General features: G+C 37.2%; 1 protein-coding gene across 1 annotated transcript in view; it reads left to right on the plus strand.

Moving 5' to 3' along the window:
- The first annotated feature begins 5,184 nt into the window (after positions 1-5,184).
- LOC115232564 (mitogen-activated protein kinase kinase kinase 15-like) overlaps positions 5,185-6,027 on the plus strand; it is a 23,845-nt gene continuing 23,002 nt past the window's right edge. The window contains exon 1 of the mRNA XM_029802519.2: positions 5,185-5,197. The gene's annotated coding sequence lies outside the window, so the exon portion shown is untranslated. The remainder of the gene's footprint in view (positions 5,198-6,027) is intronic.

Here is a 6,027-nt window from a genome sequence, read left to right on the forward strand (position 1 = left end):
CAACATATATCCATTTATGTTCATATATTCCTATAGACACATGCTCACACACACATATGTATACATACATGTGTGCACACACACAGCACATGTATACTCACACACACACATGTATACACTCAAGCACACACATATACACATGCACACACAGATGTATATATATATATATATATATATAGATTCCCACATGCATACATACATAAACTTTGTTTTTCCTGTGTTATCTCTTTTTCTGATGTATATTATCATCATCGTTTAGTGTTCACTGTCGCTGCTAGCACGGGTTAGATGGTTTGACTGGAGCTGGTAAGCCAGAGAGTTGTATCAGGTGGTAGTCTGATTTGGCTTGGTTTCTATGGCTGGATACCCTTCCTAATGCAACCACTCCAAGAGTGATGTGGGTGCTTCTTATGTGTCACTGGCACAGGTGCCTTTATGTGTCTGATATATGTGTGTGTGTATGCATATATATATATATATATATATATATATATATATATATATATATATAATATATATATGTATACATACATACATACATACATATATATGTATATATATATATATATATATATATATGTATACATACATACATACATATATGTATATATATATATATGTATATATATATATATATATATATAGATATATATATATATATTATATATATATATATATATATGTATACATACATACATACATACATATATATGTATATATATATATAATATATATATATATTATTTTAAATTAGAGATAAAACCACTATTAGGCAATATATATATATATATATATATATATATATATATATATATATGAATTTTGTTGTCTTGGGAGAGCTATTAAGAATAATAGCATGCACAGGTTCAGTTCCACTTCTTTATTAGTTAATTGGTTAATATTTGACCAACTAAGTGATCAATTGTTTCTTTATTTGTTTGTCCAAGTTCTTTTGTTGCTGTTTGTAACATTTTCAGTGACCTATGACTTCCTACTTGCTCAAAGCCTACTTTTGTCTGATTCTGAGAATCAGCCTTATATGTATATGGATGTTAGTATGTACATGTGTAAATATGTTTATTTAGGAGGGTGAGAGTAAATGAAGAGTCTGTTTGTGTGTGCGTGTGTGCTCTTTTAGGGTTCATTCCTGTCTTTTACGTTTTTGGTCATTCTCATGTCTGCTGAAGATTTATAGGTTAGGATGGAGTTTTTCTATGTGGAGTGAGAGAGGAGAGAATGGAATTGGTGTGTAAGCATCTGTGCATGTATATGAGTGTATGAGAGTATGTGTGTTCATGTTGAATCAGTTTTGTGAGCATGTATGTTTGTGAGTGTATATATGTGTGAGTGTTTTATTTGAGTGCATCTTAGCATGTGTGTGCGTATCAGGTGTTTTTGTTTTCCTTTTTGAATAGATAAGTGTGATCGTTACCAGCGTCGCCTTACTGGCACTTGAGCCCCGTGCTAGTAGGGTATTAAGAGCACCATCCGAGTTGCTAGAGTGGCTATCTGACCTCCGTGCCGGTGGCATGTAAAAGCACCCACTACACTCTCGGAGTGGTTGGCGTTAGGAAGGGCATCCAGCTGTAGAAACTCTGCCAGATCAAGATTGAAGCCTGGTGCAGCCATCTGGTTCGCCAGCCCTCAGTCAAATCGTCCAACCCATGCTAGCATGGAAAGCGGGCGTAAAATGATGATGTCCACCAAGGTTCAGCCCTCAGTCCCCTTTTATTCATCATAGTCCTCCAGGCAATAACAGAGGAATTCAAGATGGGTTACCCCTGGGAGCTCCTCTGTGCTGATGACCTGGCCCTCATAGCAGAATCACTACCAGAACTAGAAAAGAAATTCTATGTGTGGAAGCTGGTTTAGAATCAAAAGGCCTTAGAGTCAATGTAGCAAAGACCAAAGTTCTAGTAAGCAGGAAGGCGAACTCACCCCCCCCCCTCGATCTGTAGAAAAGGTGTAGATAGAAACCCCATAAGATGTACCCAGTGTAAGCTATGGACACATAAGAGATGCAGCAACATCAAAGGAAATTTAACTGAGAAGATAGCTTTCGTGTGTGGCAGATGTGCAGGGGCAATAGACATCACCATCAAAATATAAATAAAATGGATATTGTAGTTGTGATACCCGTGCCGGTGGCACGTTGGGCCTCACTGAGCAAATAAAAAAATACCGAGACCTGAGATATGCTGTGACTGTGAAGACCTGACAATTGAAGTGAGTTCATGGCTCACAGGACGGCCTGCTGTGCTAACCTTGGATCGTAGGGTGACCTGCTGTGCTTGAGGAGACCTATTGAGTCAAGTACATCAACATCAAAATAAAAATCAAATGGAAATTGCAGTTATGATACCCATGCCGGTGGCACGTAAAAAGCACCATCTGAATGTGGCTGATGCCAGTGCCACCTGACTGGCGTCCGTGTCAATGACATGTAAAAAGCACCAACTGATCATGGCTGTTTGCCAGCTCTCCTCTGGCCCCTGTGTTGGTGGCACGTAAAAAGCACCCACTACACTCACAGAGTGGTTGGCATTAGGAAGGGCATCCAACTGTAGAAACACTGGAGCCTGGCACAGCCTCGTGGGTTCCCAGACCCTGGTCGAACCATCCAACCCATGCTAGTATGGAAAATGAACATTAAAGGATGATGTATATATGCCTCTGTGTGTATGTGCCTGAACATGATTGCTTGTTTCTTTTACATGTTGGTTAAACATGATTGATTGTTTCTTTAACATGCTGGTTAAGCAGTCAGTCTTCTTATTTGAGTGTATTCCAGCATGTGTGTTCTTGTGTGTGTGTGTGCATGTAAACATGTGTCTTATTTGAGTGTATTCCAGCATGTGTGTGTGCATAATAATAATAATAATAATAATAATAATTGTGTACAGTGCTCAGGTGCACTACAACTCATCTAGAGTGTATATATAATCAGGTGTAGTTTCGGCGGATTTCGGAAAGCATGAGGGCCTTAAAGGATGCAGTGTCATGGCAGTCAACAACTGACGCAGGCAGTTTATTCCATGCTTCAGCAACTCTGAGCGTGAAAAAATGTTTCCGAAAGTCATGGGAGCTGTGTTGTTTTCTGACTTTGTAGGCATGTCCACGTGTGTTAGACACATGGAGATCAAAAAGGTGTTCAGTGTTGTTGTTGGTGAGGTGGTTGATAACTTTGTGGGTGTTTACCAAGTCCGTCGCTAGACGCCGGAGCTTCAGTGAATCCTTGCCCAGGGAAACAAGGCACTCAGAATATGGTAGGTGTCTGATGGAGGGTATGCGTTTGGTTGCACGTCTCTGGACAGATTCCAGGAGGTCAATGTTCTGAGCAAGATGGGGGTTCCAAACTGATGATGCGAATTCCAAGTGTGGTCGTACCATAGCTGTATACAGTTTTAAATAGATGGCTGGAGAGCGGCTAACAAAAGTCTTGCTGAGTGATGCCAAGACACCCTCGGCCTTCTTGACAATTTTAGAGATATGCTTTGTCCAACGCAATCACTGCTGACAGTGATGCCTAGGTCACGCTCGCAAGAGGATTCTTGATATCAGTGTTGTGGAGGGAGTATGTGGACGCAGGGTTTTTTCTCCCAAAATGCATGGTGGTACACTTGTCCACAGCCAGTTTCAGTTGCCAGTCTGTGATCCATTGCTGCATTGTGTCTAGGTCTGATTGCAGGAAAGAGTTGTAGACATCAGGATCTGTCCTCTTGATTTCAAGGTACAGCTTGATGTCGTCTGCATATTTCAATACTGTGGCATTCTTTAAATTGGCATCTATGTCATTAATGTATGCCACAAACAAGAGGGGACCAAGGACAGATCCCTGTGGTACACCCGATGACATCTCATATGGTGTAGAGTGCTGTCCTAGAACTGTGACTACCTCCTTTCGGCTGAGGATGAAGGATTTCAACCAGTTAAATGGGTCATCCTCCACACCCATTGCAGAGATTTTCACCATAAGCCTGTAAATATGTGTGTCTTATTTGAGTGTATTCTGGTGTGCATTTGTGCTTGCATATCTTGCATTTTTTAATATGCAAATATCTATGTATGTGTGTGCATGCCTGTGTGTGTGTATGTGTGTGCATGCCTGCATATGTCTCTGCATGCATATGTGTGGTAGAGTTCTAGGACAGTTGTGTATTGGACATTTGCATCCAAGAGAGCAGTGTACCAAACAATTGCATCCCTGGACATTTGCATCCTTAGACAACTGCGTCCCTGGATAGTTGAGTCCTTGTATCATTTTGAAATTTTATTTATCTTTTTTCAGGTATATTTTTTGTTTATTTGGATCAATTGATTATCAAAATTAATTGTAAATACATTTAGTAACTTGAAACAAGAGAGTAGGTAATGATATATATCTAAAAAAGAAATAAAAGATCTTAAAATTTACAAGTTTATTTTTGTTTAAAAAACGTAAACAGATAACAATTTTTAAAAATGTTTCAAGATTTTAAAATTATTGTAGTTTTTTAGATGAATCAAAAGGTGTGAATGTTGTGAGCTATTGCTTTCAAGAAATTTATCTTGTTTTCAGCAGTATACTTATCTAATAATGCCATGATTCTCTTAGCTGCAGTTTTATTTATTTGCTGTACTAGAATTCCTATTTGAAAGTCCCTGTTTTTCTTGAAGGCAATAGATTCCTCCTTTTTCAGTGTCTCAATTAGTTTCGAAATAGAGGGGTGTTGATATGGTAAAGAATATTGCAAAGCATTGTACAATCCTTCTAAGCTGTTATTAGATGTAGACAATTGATTTCTCACCATTCCTCGAACATTCCAAGACTCGATAGAAAATATTTGGTTCCATCCCTATCCCTCTCCAGCCTTGGCCAATGTATGTAATTTCGAAATAGGTAGTAAATTCTGGAGGCAAACCAGAGTCATCAGACAAGTCAATAAGACCATTGACAGTGTCAATTAAAGGAAGAAATGATAATGCAGAAAAGCATACGTAGTCACAAAAAGCCACACAGACATGCGCGCACACACACACACAGAAACACGAACACATGTTTATGTGTATGTGTGTATGTTTAAATAAGGTAATGGATAATAATATTGATCATACATGTCTCCAATTATAACTTTGTTACAGAATTGCTAGTTGTGTCTTTACTGTTTGGTATGAAACTAATATTTTCCCCTGCAATGGGGATTATGTACTTTAACAGGTGTTGTGTATGAAATATTTTATATATTTACAGTTCTTGTCATTATCCAATATTGGCATTTTTTCTCCGTTACTTCCATTTTCCTTTTTTTCATTGTCTTATATTGTTAACTACTTTTATATAGCTATAATGGCTATAGTTCATGGTTTTACATTATATTGTGCATATATATATAGGTATGTTGTGTATATGAATATATATATATATATATATATATAATTCTCGACTGGTACTTTTCGATAATTACGGCCCCTGTTAGTGTATATGTTTTCATTCATGTGCGTTAACTACAGCATTAGAGCGGTTTAGCTGTTATTTCTAGCTATGTAGATGTTTCCTAACACCCTAGTCACATTTAGTGACAATTATAATTATCTTCTTTGGTGAAACATTGCAAACTGCTGTTTATATTAATTATATATGTATGTATGTATGTATCTTTGTGAGTGCATGTGTATAAGCTTGTTGCCCACCCAAATTTTTTGTACATGTTTGTTTTGTATCCATCTGTACACACATGTATACTCATTCTCTGCTTTTTTTATACCTGTCTGTCGTAAATATATGTATAATCAAGTAAATAGTACTGAGTGGAATATATTTTGATCTATAAGATCTATTTAACTGATTTTAGCTTTATTTTGATTAATGAACTTAAATCTTATCTGATACATTATACTAGTGCATTTGTTAGCGATAGATTTTCGGGTTATTTCATGCTGTTGACTCACCCATGATATGATATAGATTTATCCTGCATTGCAAATTTAGTTTGTAAGTTGTTTCTGTTTCAATCAAAATGTCTGAAGAGTAATTAAGATTTCTATTCC

The sequence above is a fragment of the Octopus sinensis genome, linkage group LG2, assembly GCF_006345805.1.
Source record: "Octopus sinensis linkage group LG2, ASM634580v1, whole genome shotgun sequence".
Taxonomy (NCBI): Eukaryota; Metazoa; Mollusca; class Cephalopoda; order Octopoda; family Octopodidae; genus Octopus; species Octopus sinensis.